Source organism: Harpia harpyja, chromosome 3 (genome assembly GCF_026419915.1).
Source record: "Harpia harpyja isolate bHarHar1 chromosome 3, bHarHar1 primary haplotype, whole genome shotgun sequence".
Lineage (NCBI taxonomy): Eukaryota > Metazoa > Chordata > Aves > Accipitriformes > Accipitridae > Harpia > Harpia harpyja.
This window is the reverse complement of record NC_068942.1, coordinates 43,210,579-43,231,743: the sequence shown is the minus strand read 5'-3', so window position 1 is coordinate 43,231,743 and position 21,165 is coordinate 43,210,579. Positions and strand designations below refer to the sequence as shown.

The window sequence follows — 21,165 nt, the reverse complement described above, 5'->3', positions numbered from 1 at the left end:
CACACAGCTCTCAACTAGCGTCACAAAAAAGAAAAGCTCTGCTTTGAAGAAAGAGAAGGACAAAGACTGTCTTTTACATATGTTGAGGCTTTTGCATGTAAGTTATTTGGTATTGTATTAATCAACCTATTGTATTTATTATGAGAGAGGTCTTGAAAAGGGTCTCAAAATATTAGTCTGATGTTTTTAGCCAGTTCAAAGAAAAAAATCAGGGCAAGGCTGAAAAATGTCTAAGAATATCCCTTCTGGCTACTTGAGGGAGATGAAAATTTTCATTTTTTTAAAACATAGGAAATTTGCCTCTCATCAAATTTAACCGTGGTAACCATTAGAGCAAAACCTAACCAGCATCCTTATGACTGGTCTGTGACTCCGTCTCCCTTGTGGGCTGAACACCAATGTCCCCCTTCCAGGAAGGAGGACACCATTCACCACATCAGTTCTCAAGCCCAAGAGCAAGCAACTTGTTGTCATTGTATTTATCAAATAAGAAACCTTCCTTCTAGAGCTGTTAAAAAACTGGAGAACAGGGGAGAAAATATGTGGATGGGTTCACCTTTTGAAATGATGATCTACAATGCTCCAGGTGTCCCAGTGACCGAGGACAGCTGCGCCCTCCAATCCTCTCTGCACTCCATAGGCTAGAGCCCTGCCAGGACTTCCACAGGGAAGGGAATACAGCTCAGGAGATTGCCCCAAGGGTGGTGATAACGCGGCCCTGCTGGGACGGTGGCCTTGCTCTGGGGTGGGATAGGTTAGGGTGCAGAGGGGGGACTGCAGCCTGGGGCACACTGGCAGCACTGGATGGCAGCGTTACACAAGTTCAACCAGGTTTTCTTTCTTCGAGGTTTGGGAATAAAGACAAAGCATGCCATGCCTGTGACTGGAAATGTGTAGTTTTTGGAGGGGGCATCTGTAAGTCCTATTGTGATGTACTTGTTGCTCTTCTGACCAGATTCCCTTCATTTCCATCTCCCATCCTGTCTCTTTTCTTTGGGGACTACTCTCCCATGCTTTCTTACCTCCCAGCTCTCTTTCTCTTTTTCTTACTGTGTACTAGAGTGTTTCCCATGCCTCTTCTGAGCTGACTGGGTACTGGAAAGGTCACAGAGCTAATCAGCAAGCTTTGCCACTGCGAAAGCAATATATAAAAACCCAACAACGACAATCTCCCCTCCTCCTTACAGTTCTTTAGCTTTAGGCAGAAAGGACCAGGAGGGGAAGAGTGCATTGGCAACAGCCCAGTATATGTGCATTTAATATTAAGCCTGCTAGAACCAAATATACTGCAGGGAAAATACAGAATTTGTGCAGCCGACAGTTTACTTCTGTTATGGAGTTTGCCTGTCACTGGTAATGGCACAGAGTAGCGATTCCAGGGATGATAATAAGCCAGAGCAATGTGCATGTAATCCCAGTGCTGATATATGCACCAGCACTGTCACTCCAGAGAGGTGTGGAACATACCTCTGGCAAGAAGATAGTGAGTCAGTAAAAGCAGCTGAATAGGTATCATTGTGGTTTTGTTCCACATGCTTGGATCCTGAGCTGGGATTTTTCTTCTACTTTTCATCTCATTTCTCATTGTAATACCAGGGTCACACTTTCATACAGCAAATATAATTACAGTGCAGTTACACTGTGTGACTCTGTTTCATGATACCTATAATTACCATTCATTCGTGTATCCAGGAGGTTAGTTAATTCAGTGAACGAATTACTTATCAGTCTACTTTCTGAGTTACTATCTCACATTTTAATTGCAATGGTACTTTTTGCACATATATCTGAGGGTTCACTATAGGACAGTCATTTGTATTTTGTTAAGCTTATGACGGAGTTCAGCCTGTTTACAAGTATATAGTATTTGTTTGTGTAGCAGTAGTATGTTAGGTCAATTAAAAAAGTTAAATCAATATCCAGACTTGTAATGCACACCTATCAGTCCTACCTGAAATCCCTGCCCCACTGAAACATGCGTGTACCCCAAAGAGTTTAAGACGGGTAGTGGGGTTGACTCTTGTTTTTACAAGCCTCCCTGTTTTATGTGCTCTGCTTTAGAGGTGATCCAGAGCTGCCTACATTTCAGATGACTGGCAAGGCTTGCAACGCATGGCAAATCCTTGGGATCAGGAGAAAAGTCATGAAGGGCATTGCTGTCCTCCTTCCTGCTCCTTCTGCAGAGCCGTGGGTATCCTTCTGCTGGATTCAGCAGGGCTTGGCTTCCACTCAGGGATTATGGCTTTACAGTCCCAATGGTGACATTAGTTTGATGTAACTTTTTTTGTTTTAAATAAAAAGATTTCACCCGCTTTAGTAGCTTACGAGGATCAGTCACACTTCAAAGGGTTCCCTGGCTGAAGTCCTGCGGCCATTTGATGTTAGAAGGTGTCAGGAGGCAGCTCCCTGCTTCCTTCATTCCCCTCCTCTCCTGCCTTTGTTCTTTATCCCCAGCAGTGAAGATCTGCCATACAGCGCTGAAGAGCTTCCTTGGCCAGACTGGAGCCACCGCAACGTGGCCAGGCCAACAAGCCTCTTCTACGCTTTTCAACTGCTTGACTACCTTCCCCCATTCCAGAACCTCCTTCCAAAGCCCTGTGCTTCCAAACCTCACTCTCCCCTTCCTTTGCTAATTCTTCTCTCCCCTTACCCCACCCCCCTTTTGCTCCCCCCAGCACCCTGAGCTGGGTGTCCAGCACAGATCAGAAGGAGGGACTGCCCGTGCACAGCTCCTGCAGAGCCAGCACAAGACCACAGAGCTGGCAGAAGTCAGTTGCACGTATTCTGCCTCAAACCTCTCCATTCCTTCTCCCTCGAATGCCTATAAATGCTGTATTGATTTTTCAGGCAAAGAAAAACCAAAACAAAAATAAGGAGAAAAAGGTATAGGAACCAAGCAGAAAGAAACAGAAAGACAGCTTTCATTCCTACTCTCCCTCTTTTGATACCTCCCCCTTCTCCTCCTTGTGTCCCTGTTTCTGTTCTTTCCATCCTTCCCTCTTGTAATTTTCTTTTCCTACTTCCCAATCTTCTGTTCATCTATCTATGCTCTTCTTTATAACCTACTATTTTTCTCCTGGGGAATTGGATTTCAAACCCGGAGACAAACTGTGTCTGCACACTGGAGGAAATTGGCACTAGGTTTATATTTCTTTATGGGTCTGTGATTGTAGGGTTTTCAGAGGAATAGAAAGGCACTCACACCACTTTAAAAAGGATTGGGAACTCAGCCCTTACGTCTCCCAGGACTCCAGGACCCTGGCTGAAACCTTGGGATGGCAAGTGCTGTGAAAGGACCAGGGGGACAAAACCCACTTCAGTTTGTCACGCCAAAGGCCTGGGCTTAAGTCTTGCCTTCCCGCTTGGTGAGTACCAGCTGCTGGAAGGGCAGGTTGCCCTGGGGTGGAGGGAGGAAGGAGAGGGCAGTGATGGGAACTGTGCCTTAGCCAGCTTGTAAACTGTCTTTATAGGGGTACGAAAATTAAGATAATTATATCTCTTTTAATAAGAGGCCGTTTGTGTGCTTTTGCTGTTTACATGTATCTGCAAGGAAATCACAGGCAAGTGCCTGCCAAGTATATCCCTAGAAATATTTTTTAAACTGTCATCCACAGGCATTGAATACCAGAGGCTGTTTAATCTCTCTCCCACTCTCTTTCTCTTTCCAAGACCCCACCTCCCACTCTCTGGCCTGGTTTTTGTAGGGAAAAGAGTTTGGCTTTTTATTGCAGTGTAAAGAATTAGTGTATCACTATACTGGTCCCATTTGGTGCCACTGCTAGTCCAGCTGACCTTTGGATCTCCAGTACCGTGAGGCAGATGGATTTTTGGAATGGATATGCTTCTATAGCCATCAAATACCTTAGTCATTATTTGCATTCAAATAGCCATTATGAGCGATTTAGGGAAATGAAATCCAGAAGGAAACCTAGAGAAGAACATGTAAGGAAACTGAGTCAGGTTCATGGCACAAACTTACCTAAAAATCTGTTGAAAGCGTCCAAACGGATCCCTGTATATCCATGTCCTGCAGCTTGTGGAGGAGCCTCTCTTCATTGTTACCAAGAACAGAAAACTTGAAATCACCCAAACCTCCTGATGTTCACCACAGTGAAAACAACCGGAAACTACAATCCAGAACTGTCAAACTATACTATGGGAAAAAGCAAAGGAGGCACTTTGGAAAGCAAACACAACCCTCTCCAATAAGCACTGGCCAGTCAGTTATATACCTTAAAAACACAACTTAGAGCATATTACTTATATTTGAAGGTAGTGAAAACGTGAAGTGTGATCCTAAACTGGAAGCAGGCATAGATCAACTCATTGCATGGCTAGCATATGGAAACAGAGGATCTGGGCTGCAATGTTGCTATTGTCATGTTACCAGGAAATCTGAACGGAGAAACAAATATTAGCAGAGGTAGAGCATTTTCTCACATCAGGGTATGCATAGCGACTTCAGTTTAAGAAAAAAACACAACAGCTCTATGCGCACTCTTCCTTGCACATTTCCATCTTTTATTCAGGACAGATGCTCTAAGATTTATTCGTTTTTTTCTTACACGTTTTCTGAGATCTAGTGCTTGAATTGTTACTATTAGTAATTTGGATTCCTGGGGATAACAGGATCACCGAACATAGAGCCAGAGCTGCCATGCTTTACACCGTTTATGTGTCTAAAGCGTGCAGTGTACAGTTAAAACACAATCCATCTGCACTTTGGAGTCACGGGGATTTTTCCGTGGATTAAAGTGGATGTAAAGTCAGACTGAATGGGGTGAAAATGACTTAAAGAAGAGATTGACTTAGACATCCCTACTTCTAATTGTGTTATTTTAAATACTTCAGCGAAGAATTGACCATTTCTTATTCTATCTGAATTAATTTGTCCATCTTTCGTTCTTTCTTTATTAAATTACAATTCACGTATTGGCAACTTCTGAATTTCTGGGTGCATCTAATAGCTGCAGATCTTGGGTTTATAATTGGTTACAATGCACAGAGGCAAAAAAAAACAAGTTAATGGTCTTTCTGAAGAACTGACTAATTTGCTCTCATAAGCAGATATATAACATTAATTACATTCTGAAGGGCTTCAGCTATTAAAACCAACTTAGAAGGAAATACAGGACTGTCTAAATTATCAGTTCTGCTTTTAAATGGGATGGCCAAAACCACTGGTGACCCTGGTGTTCCCCACTCCGCACAGTGCCGTTTGGCACCAAGCTCCCCTTGCATAATATTGACATTTTAAAAGTTTCCTGCCACATTCCTTACAAAGCTCTGTCACCAGGCTACAGGGTCTTTGGTCAGTGACACTTACCTACTTTTTTCTCTACAGTTCAAGTTTTTGTGAGAAGTTATCTCCAATACTGTGGTTCACTATTTTACCTGATAGAGCAGTTTTATTACTATTATTATTTACTGAGTGCTTGCATCATGACCGATGCAGTCCCTGAATAGGACAACACAGTAGACAGGGTGTGTACCTGCATTGGAGGTTGCAGAGGTTGGGTTTGGAGAGGTGTTGCACTAGGCGTACCTGCTGTGCCTGGGAAGTGACCAGTTTCACGGGGCTGAGGTACTGCGAGCAGGATGAGACCCTGCAGCTCTGACCACTAGCAACAGCCAAAGGCAAAGATGTTTCCCTGAACCACAGATTTTTACATCTTCGCGCAAATCAAAATTAGTAGTTATCTGCCATAACAATTGCCTGTACTTGTGTCTTTCTTGACAGCTGAGTGAAAATCAAACAAACCCAGTCCTCGAGTCACTGCTCCGATGGGTGCATTTTGAGTAAATTAAAAAGCTGCAGTTATTTCCTATTGGGGTTAATGAGCCTTTCATTTGGGCAAAGTGGTGCATATCAGGACAGTCATCAACTTGTATTTCCTTGCCCGGCTGTCACAGGCTGCTTCAGCTGAGTGCCACAGTTACCTCTCTGCTGCTGCATTTCTTCAGGCCATCAGGCTGATCTCTGCTTTGACTGAAGCTGTATTAAGAGCTCATTTTTTAATCAGGTCATTTTATGGCATTCCTCGTTGCTTAAATTTTTTCTCTTGCTCTGTGTTTTAAACAAGAAAGAAGGAAATATATTCAGGACGAATGATGCCTGCAAGATAAGAATATAGCCATTTCTCATCCATAGTGTACTATGACAATGTACTGTTGATACATCTCCTTTAGCAAGGAAAAAAGCAATTTTAGTTTCTTTCAGCTCAAAGTTTCACAAAATGTCAAAGCGGTGCTGGGTCTAGAGCAAGAGTAAGACTGATGGCAAGTTTCCAGCCTGCCTGCTGGATAGGAGTACAGTGAGACAGCTTTTGCAAGCTCCTGTAAGAAACCTGAACCTTGGGAAAAGATAGTCCAGTCTTTTAGGTCCTACTGCTCTCCCTGAGACCCTGTTTTATGATATGTTGTCAAAGAATGAGCAAACCAATAATACATGTGTATTCTAGTTTTTAGGTTCTTTAGCAGAGTGATAAGAAAGGTGCTCGGAGACGTAATGTCTAATACATGTTATGGTTAATTAATCCCCAAATAAATCCAAAGGAAAGATAACTGGGTCTGTCCCTATAAGTAATAAAGCATGTTAGAAAAATGGATCATTATTTCTGATAGTTATATATTTACCCTTTTTGGAGGGGACTGGGGGCCCTGAGAGGAAAAGAGGGATAGGATTTTCTTCTCCCCAGCTGCCTGAAGTACTAAAGAAATATTCCCGCCCATTATGGAAGAAAAGCATGAAAAGTTGTTTTAAAAATGTATTTCCCCAAAAGTCTATCACAGTATGGGATGCTAAAGTTTTATCCTAAGACACATCTTTCTGTGACATTACAAACCAGAACACTCACCTAATCATATCAAGGAGAGAAGACTTCTTTTCTTGTTGAAATATAAAGCAGGGAATTAGTCTTAGAAATAGTTAATTACAGCTTTTCTGGGAATGCTTGCATTCCCCAATCCCCAAAACAGTTAATGGGGAGATTGCCAGTGTATTTCTGCAATTAACGCTCATTAAAAATCCTTCCCTTCTAGACAAGAAAAGCCCCGTGCTGCTTTGCAGTATTCAGGCCGCAGAGATTCGGTTTCTGTAGTGGACGCAGGCTCCTAACACCAGCCACAAACACGCACATTGCATTTTGGCAGGCAGAGCTGCTGATGTTCCCCATTAGGTCAGGAAATGTGTGGGGTTTGCCAGTTTCTGCAAGGTAAGTGCTGTTTTGGCCAACTTCCCAGGGCTGTGGCATCTCTGGAGGAGCTGCAGCCCAGCGAGGAGGTGATGTGGCACTCCTGCTCCCAGCTCCGAAGTCCCTTTTCCTTGTGGCCCAGTTTTAGCTGCTCCTGGGCTTCTCCCCATACCTGGTAGGGAAAAATCCCACTGGGGCCAGGAAGCCAGGAGTTGGGAACCAGAGAGAAAATCATGTTCTGAAAGAGTTTTGGAATATGAACTAGCAGAAAATATACAGCCGCTGCTCCTGGGAGAGCAAAGAATAGCAAATACAGCTGACTCTGGAAAAATACCTCATCTTCTCCCAAGATGCAGCCCTCAGTTCTGGGTACCCATCAGAAAAAAATCCATGAAACATAGAACGGCCTCAAAACAGGTAATAAAATAATTTGGAGAATGGCAAGATTTCCATATGAGAACAGATGGAGAAGGTGAAGCCTGCATATTTTACTGAGAAGATGAGTTACAGTGTATATGGTTTGCACAATGCTAGGTAATACAGAGAAACTACATGCTGGTCCTGTGCAAGCTTCCTCAGTGCAGTAACGGGGGAGTGCTGAAAGAAAAGGGAGGACAATGAACAAAAAAAAGAGAGAAGGGAGTACTTTTATCCATTTCATAACTAACCTACGGAAATCCTTGCCATGAGATGTTCTTCAGGAGGTTTGTGGAATTCAAGACCAGCAATCACTTACAGTCCCAGTAGCTTTCCTTGGGGCAGTTAAGTAACTGCATGACCACAAATGATGCTGTCATGAGCAAGGCTGTATCAGGATGTGTCCTCCTTGAAAGCCTTGGAAAGTGTTATTAAACAGTGTGTTGGGTAATATGGAGACTGCTGAAAGATTTTCCCTTCTCTTGTTATTCACACGATGCCAAGAGTTTGGGAGGCTTCAGGTCTCAATTCCAACTTAGCTGTGACAACCCATAGGAGGTTTGCGGTTTTTCTAATTATTAATTTCTTGCTTTAGGGTGTGCTTCAGTGAGCAGCTCTCGGCAGACAGAGACAGGAGACGAGGATCAGCTCGGCAGATGCTGCCTGTATTTGTATTCACCTTTCCACAGAGGCTGAGAGGCTGCCACTCTCCAGGAGAAGATCTTCATCTCTAGCATTTTATCAACCTGAGATGTCCCCTCAGAGTCCAAAGCCCATACAGCATTCACAAATCAGTACATCCCAGAAGTCCTCTTTTGGTAACTGATGAGAGCTGAAGCTACATGCTGAGGCTCTCTATACCTGCCAGAGAAGGGATCTGGGGCAAGAAGCATCTCTGAACTGAACCAAAACTGAAAGCCCAAACTCCATGTCTATATTCTACAGAATTTCAGGTACTTTTTTTTACAGAGCATAAAATTCACCATGGTTCAAAGAGCCCTCCTGCATCATGGGGCTTGGAGTCCTCTCTCCACCCAGATTTCTGGACAGATAAAAGCACTTTTCCAGTAGATAGGAGGGGAGAGGGTGAGAAAAGCTCATGTGAGGATTTTGCTACCCCTTTCTTTTTCGTTCTTATTACAGGAAAGTAGTCTTTGAAATTTTCTTTGATTGAATTCCCTTATAAACCTCATTTGTAACAACGTGTCATCTCAGATTACAATCCAGATATTTTTCTGTCAAAAGCAAGGGGAGAGGAATGGTTGGTGGTAGGAGAGGATATATTGACTTGCTTATATCCTGAAAAGGGGCATACGCTGTAAGGGTTTAGTTTATAATCTGGAAAGACAAGAGGTTTAGACTCATCTATGTATGTTCTGGACATGCCCATGCTGTACTGTTTGTAGCTGGGTAGCCAGACCACTAAAGACTTCAGAGACTGAATTACCACATTTGTCCAGAGAGCTGGGTAAGGTATCCATTTCCCCTCCTTGAGCCAGAGGAGGCAGCTGTGCCAGGTACGCTCGGGCTTGTGTGCCTGGGAGAGCAGGAGAGCCTGTCTTAGGACAGGCTGTAAGCAATGCGGAGTGAGAATTGTTTATCTTTGTTAAAAAATGCTTGTCATAACAGTCCCTAGCCCCGGTCAGTCTATGTCTGATAATGTAAATGTTTAATGAGAGCTTCTAATGCTCCATTTTTTCCTCCCTTATGCATCCCAGTATTATTTTATGTTCACCGAGTCCTGAAGAAATGATGGCACCGATGAAAGCAGGAATAACGAGGATCATTCTGTACAGCTGAGTATTGCAGACAGAAGGTAGTAATTTGGTGGGGAGAATATGACCTATGAATTCTGTGTTTAGGAACTGTATTTACGTACTCTGTATTTATAAGCCATGGTTCATATATGAACTATGTATTCTGAATTCAGAATTTGAATTCTGCAAAGCTAGACCCAAGTCTGTATTTAGGAATGCTGTTATAGCTTCTGGAGAGTAAAGAAAATGAATGTGTAAGTGTTTCTGGTGCCAGAATTGAGACGCACGCTGTTTTGTTGCTCCAGCATCAGCAGAGTTAGCAGTGTTCCAGTAAGCATGATGCAAGTCTTCCCATTCTTTTCAGAGAAATGCATAATTCCATGTTGACACTGAAAGAAGTAACTTACAGGACACAGGTGCCACAGTCATGGCAAGTATGAGAATATGAAAGCTAGTTGAAAAATGGAACACTGCTTGTAGAGAGAAAACAACAAAACTGTTCAGGCATCCCCTTTTATCTGAACTTTTCCACATTTGTTATGCTCTGTGATGAACAGAAAGCAAAAGGCTAGGCTGGGCCATGCTCCTATGGTCTGTCTGAAGTCCTACCATGCTGTGTAGGCAAAGAGAAATGGGAGGCCATGCTTTTATACAGGTATGGAGGGTCAGAGCTGACCCTTGGTGATGGGGAGTAGTGGAGGGGGGGGCGCGTGGACAGAGGAACATCTGAGGAGACTAGGCATATCATGGCAGTGGAGAATGAATGAACAGTGCCCTTCAGAGCTTCAATTGAGAGAATTAATTAAGAACAGAACTACCTGCTTTCCAAAAATAAAAGGTAGGAAAAAACTATTGTGAACAGCATTGCATTGCTCCCCAAATAAAGAGAGAATGAAAAATAGGAATCCTGTTGGCACACAAAATTCATTGTGGTCTTTATTTCCAGAGACTGTTAACTGCAGTAAACAGCAGCCTACATGCAATGTCCTAGGTCTGTGAAAGCACAGGTTCGAGTAGGAAAGTGCATTTCTTACAAAGGGGACATTGCAATTGTCTTCTTAATAATGAGGTTGGGCAAAATGCAAGGTGCTGATAGCCCACATATATATATACTCAGAATCTGTAGCACCTGTTAAAATTAAGGCAGAAGCACTGAAGGAAGAAGAGACTGAGTAAAACCTGCGATACACTGGGGAGTTTTTGTAAAAGGGTAGTATTTACATGTATGGTAACAACCAGATGGCACACCACTTCTGAAAATAGGATTTTACTCTCCATTCTTTTTCACTGGCTCTGGATATTTTTCAGCAGTTGCTGTAGAAGTGTTCCCTGTGTAAAGTTGTGGGATAGACAATGGGCAGCTTAAGACTAAAGGACATTCCCATGGTCTCTATAACCCTCCCATTTTTCCCTGCCTAAGGCTACTTAGAACCTTAATCTGGCTTGGACCAAAAAATGCTTCCAATGTGGAGATGGGTCTAGCTGTTATATTAAAACCAGATAATTTCCAAGTATTTGAAACTCCCTGATAATGGAGTCTGTTAAAATTTTGCCAGAGTTTTCTTCTTAAACTGTAATAGCTAAAACTTGAATACCTGCATAGGAAACTTTTTTAAAATGCTGGTGCATAGCCAGGGTTGTAACACTTCAGTGGGGAAAAAAACAGCTTTAAGACAATCAGGTGAAAACTAGGAAGATCTCTCCCTACAGTGGATTATATCACGACCATGATAGGATGGTCTAAGGCAGCAAGAGAAGGGGTCAGGAAGATAAAAACTGGGGTTTTGATTAGACTCTCTCCCTTCTGTTTTTGTCTCTCACGTTTTCTTTGTTGTTATTAGTTTCCTTTTCAGGAGTCTTTCCTGACAGTCCAGGGGTTGTAGCTAGCAATGCAGTGTACAGGCACTGAAAATTTTCACCTGCAGGGTCAGTCACAGAGAAAAATTGTTTGATATTAATGACAGACTAAGCCTGCTATCCCTGCAGCCAACGCTGCATGCAAAAAGTATCTTTGAAGCTGGTCCTATTTTTACCTAGCATAGTAATTTGTGTTGCTGTGTATGAAAACTGTTAAGCATTAAACTGCTGGTCTCATGATCTCATTTTAACGGTGGCTGCAAAGCTAGAAACCTTGTCTTTCTTGAGATCTCCTACATGACATCTATAAGGGTGTTGCAATATCAGGATATTTTTGCATTTTCATTTGTAGTTTTTACCACTCCCCTTTAAAATATGTAACAGGATAGGTCATTAAATGTCAAAAAAAGAAGCATTAAGCCCCCAAGAATTAAGGGAGCCATCCATGGTTCAGCCCACTTTTTTTATGCTTGGTTTCTCCTCAGGTTTAGGAAACAATCCTGAAGGCTAATGGTTTGTCCAAAACTTCCATGAGAGTTCAGAGTGCTTTGCAGAAACAAGTCTCTTCTGACTAAAATCCATTATCTGAGTTTCTTCTCCCTCGCTCCCACCCTTTAACAGCTGGTCTGAGCTGGTTGTCCAGGCCCTTCCCAAAAGAATGAAGAGATGGTGTCAACTCCAAAAGGCAACACATCCCATCGCCAAATCTGAATCTAAAATAGGTGAATTTCTTGCCCCCCAGTGACTGTAGAGGAAGTCTGGGACATTGCCTTAGAGGAGGACCTAACTTTTTGCCCGGCAGAGGTCATAAGGTGAATCAGTCACTTCGTGTAGGACAGAAGTCCTACTGTCTGGGTCCACACACCGTCCCCATCAGATAACATGGTCCTTCAAGGCGGAGCTGGAGAACGAGCACAATATTTTTAGCTTTGTTTGGAATTAATTTCTGATAATCTACATTACTGTGAAATTGACTGGAAGACTAATGTACACACTGCTTTAGCAAAGACCAAACAAGTGTGTCTGTTTTTAAAAAGATGCACTGCCAGAGAAGTCAGGGAAGAGCTGAGTCTGGGTTTTGTCATGGAGCATAGGATTTTAAACTGTAGATTAAAAATGAAAACTGCTGAAAATACTTAAAGCCAGACGACTTAAAACATGTGGGCAGGGGCTTATGCGGGGAGGCTAGAGGGTAGGAAGGAGATAAATATGCAGAGAGGAGGCAGAGGTAACAGTTTGTGTTGCATCTAAAATGAGCTAAAAACTAGTAGCCTTTTTCAAAGGCAGTCTTCCTCCCCTGTTGCAGCTGCAGAGTCATCTTCGTTTGCTGCCTTTGTTTTCCATTAGATCTGCCAGCCAAATAGACCTGTCCTGTAGCCACGTGGTCACTAGATCGACCTGATGGAAGTGTGGGGAATGTGTGGCCAGGACATGGGTGAGGAGAGAGTGTTTTGGTTGCAGGTACCTCTCAGATCAGTTGTATATTGAACTTGTGCTCCTCACCCCAGTAGACTGGTGAGCTGGACTGGTTGTTGGAGGCTGCATCCACAGGGGTGGCACTGGGTAAATATGCAGCTCCTTGCAGATGTGGACAGGACGGTAAAAGTTTCATCTTCAGTGACAGCTTTCAGAGCTACAAAGCAAAACAAAAGCATGAGATCTAATAAAGAACAGAAGCTTGGCTGTCATTTCAAGGTGATGTCTGAGCTCCCAGCTAGGCTAGATCTCCAAAGGTGGTTGCTACACTTTAGATTCTTGGTATTTTACTTAGAACTATTCAGTTTGTAAAGTCCACGTATCAGACATGTAGAAGCAAGGAAGACACAGCCCGCTCAAGAGGTACAGACACTGGAAATACTTTTGTGTTTTCCTGATCATTCCAAAAACTGAATAGTTGAGCACCTAGCAAGAGAGACTTTCCTTCATATTCTGAAAGGATGAGGAGGACCAGCTGATTATAACAGAGTGAAGAGAGCTCTGTTTTTTTAGCATGTGTGGGTAGATTATAGCTCACAGCCACATGAGCTGATCTGTGGGCCTTTTCTAAATATGTTCTGTCATGGAGGGTATTATTCCTTTGCACAATATGGGGTTCAAAGGAGCAAAACTGTAGCATAAGGTCTCTAAGTCCCTGCAAATACAAAGATTTTTCCCAAAGCGAGGTGCTCCAATGGAGTATCAAGGACTTTCTTTCTCCATGTTTCAATATTTATGCTTTCCTGCGTGTTATTGCCATCAACTGCTGAGCTAAAATCTGAGAAACCTTTTTGGAAGGGAGGACAATGACAGACAGGCAGTATCTAAAAGAGTGACTACCTTCTGTGAATGCTAAGAAAAGTGCACCTCAAGATATTTCCCACAATCAAGTATTTGAATGAAACATGAAATTTGCTTCACCTCTGCTCAACCTCCTTTGAAATCTGAGTCCCATTAATATTTTAATAAAAGAATTTCCTGGCAAAAAGAAAAACAAAAGTTTTAACAACTATTTTGCAGAAGGTAAATTGTGAACTTGTAAATATTTGTACCGAAAAATGTGATGCTGCGTTCCATTAGCAGACCACACTCAAACAGGAGTTATAGACATTTCAGTGTCAAAATGTAAGGATGACTTGCATGAAGTTCCACAGAGGATTGCTCTAGGTCTGGTAGTATTCATTAAATTCATTAATGAGCTGGATGATGACACAAAGAGAATCATTATTAAATTTGCAGATGATTTCAAGCAGCAAGAGACTGCAAGTTAGTTAGAAGCCAGGATTAAAATTCAGTGATCTTGATAAATTGCAGATACGATCTGAAAAATGTGGGTAGCATTCAATATGAATAAGAGCTACATTTAGACAGAAAAGAGGAACTGCAGAAATACAGGACAGCAAGGAACTGTTTTTACAGAAATTCTGTGGGAAAATATTTAGCAGGCATCCTAGACCACAAATTGAAGAGGAGGTAATAATGCTGGGCTGGTGCAAAAAAGCGGAACGTCACCCCGGGCTGTCTGTGCAGGCGCAGAGTGCTCTGTTTGGCACTGGTGAGGTGTCAGCAAGAGCGGTGTGTACACTTGTGGACACAAGAAAAATGTGGAGCAGCTGGAGATGGTCCAGAGGACAGCAATCAGAATGGTGAGACATTGAAAAAACAAGTTGTAAGGAAAGAAAATTGATGCTGTCTAATCTGATACAGAAAAATGGGTAAAAGTCTTAAAAAATGTGAAATTCTGCTCCAAAGAGAACAGTGATAATCTGCTTTCTACATCCATGATGAAGGACAAGAAATAACGGGCTCCAATTTTAACAAGAGAGATTCACCTTCAATATTAGGATGAAACTTTGTACAGACAGTGTTCCACTAAACACTAGACTAAATTTCCTGGAGTGTCTATGGCATCTCCAGCACTGAATGTCTTTAAGGACTTGTCAGGAGTAATTTAGGCATAGCTGAGCCTACCTTGAGCAGTCAACAGACTCAGTGATTTCCAGTCCCCTTCTGTGCCACAATTTGATAATAAGAAGCAGAAAAAAAACCCAAACCACTGAGTAATTTACATGTTTAGTTAAAATTATCTATACTTTTCTGAATATGCATCACTGCAATCATCTTCTGGGAAATTTAGCCTTCAATCTCCAAGAATGTAAGCAGGAACAAGCTGAAAATTTCAGACTTTGTAACTTGTCAAAATTTGGGCAGATTTTCACAGAACGGCATATCCTTGTCACCAAGGCCCATCTCCCTGATACAGTTTTAACAATAGCCTCAAAACATGGGCATATTCATTTATAAGAATATATTTAACATGGGCAAAAGCCTTTTTTCATCCTATCTCCTTGGAGCAAGTTAAACTGGTTTTGCTGAAATATATATATATATATATAAAAAAAAAAAAGAAGATAGAAAATAAGAAGCCAGCCTTGTGCCGGTCCATAGAATTAAAGGTTTCAGCCCAGGCAGTTGAAGAATGGCAGAATTTCAACCATGTCTGCCGTAGTTATTTACCTGCAAGTGGATTTGAGGACTCACTGTTTCATTAGCATTTATAACGGTCTTTGAGATCCTGACATGAAGTGTATTATATCTTTTAAAGATTTGTGGAGTTAATGGTGACGCTGATCTGAAGCAGTTTCTTGGATAATTAGAAAAACACATAATTAAACCTGTGTTTTTTAAAATAGATCCCGTGCATTATTTTGAATTATGCACTGTGCAAGTGTGGTGTTCTCATGTTCTAGTTTAACAGCAGAATGGTTTGAAATGTGTTTTAATTGAATCGGGCTGAATCAGTCTCTATTATCATAGCTTAGCAGGCTGAGTATTGAAGTAAGGAGTGCGTTTCAAGGAGAGAGCTGCTGGTGGAGCTCTTCTGGTCAGAGAGGTGGAAGAGGAGACCAGAACTGAGCCCTGGGATCCATCTCGTATTTCACACTGCTGACATTTCCAGAACTGGCATCTAGATTCCTGGCTTTGTAGTCAAGGGAGATTCACAAAGCTAGGCAAGGTTAACCGCAGTTCAGCAAGGCAAACCTCCTTACGGTCTTGTGCTCAGCAGAGAGAAAGACAAGTTCTTTCTGGCACAGCTCTGAGTATCTGAAGTTATGCTCCAGCTTTGAATCTGCAGCTGTATCTACCCACCGTCTCTAGTGAAAGCCTAGAAAAATCAGGTTTCCTAGGCTAATATCTGGTTTTTGAGTCCTTCTGCCTCCCACCTCCCACTCATCTTAGTGAGTGCTGCATAACTGACCCCCGCTCAGCCAGATCTCCTCCATGTGCAGTACTTTCTCAGCAGGAGGCAAGCTGGAACAATAATTGAAAAGCAATCCATTAATAGTCACTTGAATTTGAAACTGAGTTTTAGGGAATTGTCTTATTCAAATTGTAGAAATGTTTGACTGCTCAGGCTTTACTGCTGTTAATAGGAAAAAAAAAAAAAAAAAGAAGAAACAAAATTAAGTAACTGAATATTCACCAAAAGCAAATGTCAAATGTTAAACTCCCCTGCCAAACTAGAAAATGCCCTGTGATGTTTAGCTACATAAATTAGCCAAAGAGGGAGAAATGGCACCATGTGATTTAGAAAAATCACCAACACTCTGCAAATTTTTTGTAACTATTAGAGAAAAGACTTCATATATAAAAATGTGTGTGTACACCAAGTGAATATATATAGATACACAAACACACAGACATGCATTTTGATACTTGAACTGTGGTGGTGGGTACTATAAATCATCCAAGTACAGAAACAAAACATGTTTTATGGTGATGTTTGCCGTTTCTTCCATATGTTAAATGTTTTTTCAAAAGCAGGAGATGATATAGTTTCTGCTGTGACAAATGCATAGTTTAATAAGACACAGATAAATAGTGGCGAGAGAGGGATATAGCATACAAACAGCAAGATCAGGGCTATGAAAGGCACATACTGCATCTTGCTAGTTTTGAGGGTTTTTTTTAAACACATTTCATGCCTTCCTCCACACTTCAGGCTCCTCATTCCCACTGTGCAGCAGCTCCCATCACAGCTTATGTAATTAATCATCATAAAACCTATTTCAAACACAAAAAATCCAAAGGAAACTTTTGCAGTATCGCAGAAGAAAATAGCCAAGGATGTTTTGATTTATTCAAAGTAAGTATTCCTTGTGCACCTTTTCCAGTCCAGCAGGTAAAGACTGAAGGAAGCCTGAATTCTATGGGAATTCACACATTTCTGCCACTTAGAGCTGTGAGCTTTCATAATACTTGGACATTCAACGTGGCAGAAGTGGAGGCTCTACCTGGTCCGGGAAAACTTTACAAGTTCGGATCAGATGGATGGAGTCTAGGCAGAAGGCTGTTCTTGACTAAAGGACAGTAAAGAAGAAACATCATTAGATATCAAGGAACTGATCTTCCGGTGAACTGAAGGAAGTGGTGGAGAGATCTTAGCAGATTCTTAGCTGTTATAGAAAAAACTAAAATCCCCTCTTAAGACCCACCTTTAGCACAGGAAAGAATGAGACAGTGCTCATCTCCTCATTCAGCCAGTGCTCTGATTTGTTCAGATGTGAGATTTCCAAGGTAGGAGAGAAAAGGGTGCCTCTGCTATCCTTGAGCAAGAACCAGAATATTGAGGAAATGGAATCTGTCCCCTTCTGATTAGTTGTATTGCTCTTGGTCCATTTTGGGACTCCAGGGAAGACAATATGAGGCAAAGCTTCTTACACAAACCTCTGTGTAATACTTCCAGGTCTTCTGGACTGTCCCAGGTGTATTTGAAAAGACTGTGAATTTTGCTTTCCCACAGTGTTCTTTATTGATAAAATTGAACAGAGAGACCATTACTAATGCTGTCCTGATATTTTTAGCTTTATACAAAAAAATTATACTCAATACTTTTGGTTTGGTTTTGTGATTCCCCTGGATTCAAGGCACAGGTTCCTCTATGCCTGAAATTCATCACCATGTTGTTGGGTTTTCTTCCTGGTGGTAACAAGTCACTGAGAAGTTTGTCAGAAGTCACACAAAATTTAAGAAGCATTAGAGCTGACACAAATTTCATGTTTGCAAAGACAGCTGAAATCCCTTTGCACAAAGGGAGGAATTCAGTGAAGCTCAACAAGGCCAGTGCACGCTGGCTCTGAATGGTTCCTGTTAAGTTGCCTTTGTTCTTTTAGCTTGCGTGATCCTTGTAGCTGTAGAAGTATACATTTGGTTTGATGCTGTTTAACTCACGGCTCAGAAACTGGCAGTATACATTACCTGCGTTCTTCAGCCTGACATGTTCAATTTCTGCAAAACACGTTAACATGGATCAACGGAAACCTCTTGTGGGCTGAGATCCCCATGGGAGAATTCTCCCTGTAGAGAAAGCACTCACACTCGTATAAACTTGGCAGATGTGGCAGCATCTCCTATGCTGGCTTCCCCTCCATAGAAGGGTGTGCAGGAAGGACTCAGCACAGCAAGGCTCCCCATACTTGACTCTCCAATGACAAAATTTCCTGAGAGTCTCTGAGATGGAGGTAGAAGGAAGAGCAATCTTTGTGCAGACCTAATGTGTTTTGGGGTTGCATGGCTGAAATCAACTATTTTTCTAATTGCTCCCTTTTCCTGCTGAATCCATATGGAACATAGCACACACTATAGTGTATTAGGAGTTTTTAAAGTATACTTCCATAAAGACAAGCTAGGAATCACAGAGGGGTACCATGAAACAGTAGTTGAGATTACCGTATGTAGCACATGGCAAAAGAGAGAGCAAATATCACTTGACCTGCCAGTTATTGGTCTCAATGACAAGATGCAGAATAACTTTTTCCTTCTGGTAGATAAGTAAGGTAAGCAAAATTAACGGCACCCCACAACTTGCTCCAGCTGAATGCTAGCATGCGTCTGTACTGCTTGTAAACTTCCAAATTTGCCAGTCAATCTAGCCACCAATTCTATACAGTTAATTGAATGTTTACAAAACAAAGGATCCTCCTGTAAAAAGGCTGAGGAATTCAAGACTGCTGCTACAGCCTGATACTCAAAAATGTACCATGAAATAAGCAACGGGCTTTGTGCTGACATTTAAAAAAAAAAATACAATATGTACCATAAACAATGTGCTAAAACCTCCTTAAAACTACAGAGAAATTGTGCCAGAATGACTGCCTGAAACAAAATAGGAGAGAAGAATTAATCCACCAGCTAAGGTCTTATTTAGTTTGCTTTAACAAAGTCTGTAAAGCCTATTGCTCTGTTATTCTAATGATGTAGGCTAAGACACAGGAGATAAGAAAAGCCAAGACACTGAAAGCTGTTGTAAAACTAGGTCACTGTTAAATTAAACATATTATGAAAAATAGAACCTACCTTGAACAACTCTGAAAACCTCTTTGCTTTTTTCATGCACTCAGCCAGGAGAGAGGCACTTACTCCTCTTTACTGCCTTCCTGGGAAAAAGCACCAGTTTAGTGATGTCTCGGCACCCACCCCTGAGCCAGCAGCTCCATTTTTTCTTGTAATTAACAACTATTTAATATTTATGAAGTAAGTGCCACGGGGTAACACTTACTCGTCAGATCAACAACCCTGTTGGTTTGCAAACTGAAAGGAAAGCACTGGCCCTACCTCTGAGCACCGCAACCACCGCAGCCGTACCAGCTTCTGCTCTTCAGAGTTTTCTTCAAGCACCAGGAGAGGAGGATGCTACTGGCAGAAAGGTAGCCATATCTACTCCTTTTTTTCAGACAATCACAGGGGAACATGCTGTGCTGTGACTCTCTTCACCATGTGGAGAAGCTCTCGAAATACCCTGGAGACTCCCACTGTTGGGCTGTGAGTAAGAGAGCTAGCACAGGCCCTGTGAGCATGTGTAACTCTAGTGTCATAGCCACTATATGCTGTGGTTGAAAGTTGTACCTTTCAAAGCTGATAAAATGACCCCTTTACAGCAATGAGGATAATATAACTTCTCGAGAGTATTACTAGGTGTGGGGGACGTTTTCTACTGCTGCAGTCTTCAGTAAAAGATAGGATAACTTTGTAAAAGTTTTGTTTTGGTCATCAAAATCAGTCTCTATGATAAAGCTGGCCAAATATTTTCAGTGTACATATTAGTGAAAATGAAAATCTAGCTCAGCTTCTTTCGGTTTCAATGATGTATCGTTACTGACAGGTGATGTTCTATACCTCGTGTGGACCATGGTAGGCTTTTCTGGCTTTAAGATCTCATCACAAAATACAGTGGAGAGGGGACAACAAAACTCTGTCCCCCTGGCTGGAAAAATGCATAGCAGTCCCTCGCCACGCATTCTTCCCCAGTACTTACTGAGCATAACAAAGCATTTCAGGTGGAAGGTCTTTTTCCGCAAACATTTCTGTATGTGCTTAGTTCTACATCAACTTGAGATGTCCCACAGATCTAAATGGAACTGTTCCTGCATCTCTAATCACACTCATCAAACTGCTGGACTCTCCCGCTGGGAAAGAGGTTAAACCGAGAAATTATCTCCTTGATGAACCAAGTCTGACTACATTGTTTTCAGCATAAGGATCAATGCAAATACAAACCTAGCTTGGTTTCTTTTGGTTTTAATTATGTATCATTTATTCTAGTAGTTAATGCATGAAATTAAAAAATGTTGCTATGCCATTTTTCTTTATAGCAGTTATTACTTCAAGGGACCAAAGAATAGTTGTTACTTGAGAGAACCCACTAGGCAAAGATTCATTTAATTATAGTATCAAATGGTAAGAAAAGACATGAAATATTATCGCAAACTGAAATACCATTTAAACTATTTTTATTTATCATTTGCCTTTCCTTTCATTTGTACTTTTTGGTTACAATTTCTTCTGTTGAGCACAATTTAAAAAAGCACAGTGGTCACTTTTGCTTTAACGTTTCCAGTCAGCTTCCTTTCTTAACATCATGTGCTGCCGTACTACGGTAATACTCGGCCTGGAAACACTGCCAGGAAACATATTCATAATTTCTTTAAATTGCAGTTAATACACATGTGAAATATTTTCTATCAATCCTGTATTTTGAAAACAGCATTTCTATAGAACTTGCATTTTAGTCTGAGTTAAGCTGATAAACTGAAGCACTTAGACCTGTTAACTACCGCATGTACACTCCTTTGAGAAAGCTGGGAGAGCAAAGACCATGTAGAACAGAGGTGAAACAGTTTTTCCTGAATATACCTGATATAAGACACTGAAATATTTCATCCCTGATGTTACATGAAGTCATACTCCAGCCTGACTTGATATAACTACTGGTTTGAAATGCTTTGCTGAGAAAATATCTGCAAAAAAAAAAATCTGTGTTTCACAGGTAGCCACTTTTTCCTTCCTCCTTTTGCCAGAAAACTTTGTGTGGCAAATAATGTATAACATGCTTTGGTTTATCTTAAGGGAATGGCAAGTAGTTTAAATTCAAACTTGATATAAATGGAAATATTATTAGATTTATT

General features: G+C 41.6%; 1 long non-coding RNA gene across 1 annotated transcript; it reads left to right on the top strand.

Annotated features, from left to right (window-relative positions):
* Positions 1 to 8,292: 8,292 nt before the first annotated feature.
* LOC128139627 (uncharacterized) lies at positions 8,293 to 20,538 on the top strand. The gene is made up of 3 exons (XR_008234448.1): positions 8,293 to 8,563; positions 9,329 to 9,426; positions 19,102 to 20,538. It is a non-coding gene; the product is annotated as an uncharacterized LOC128139627 (long non-coding RNA).
* Positions 20,539 to 21,165: the final 627 nt, after the last annotated feature.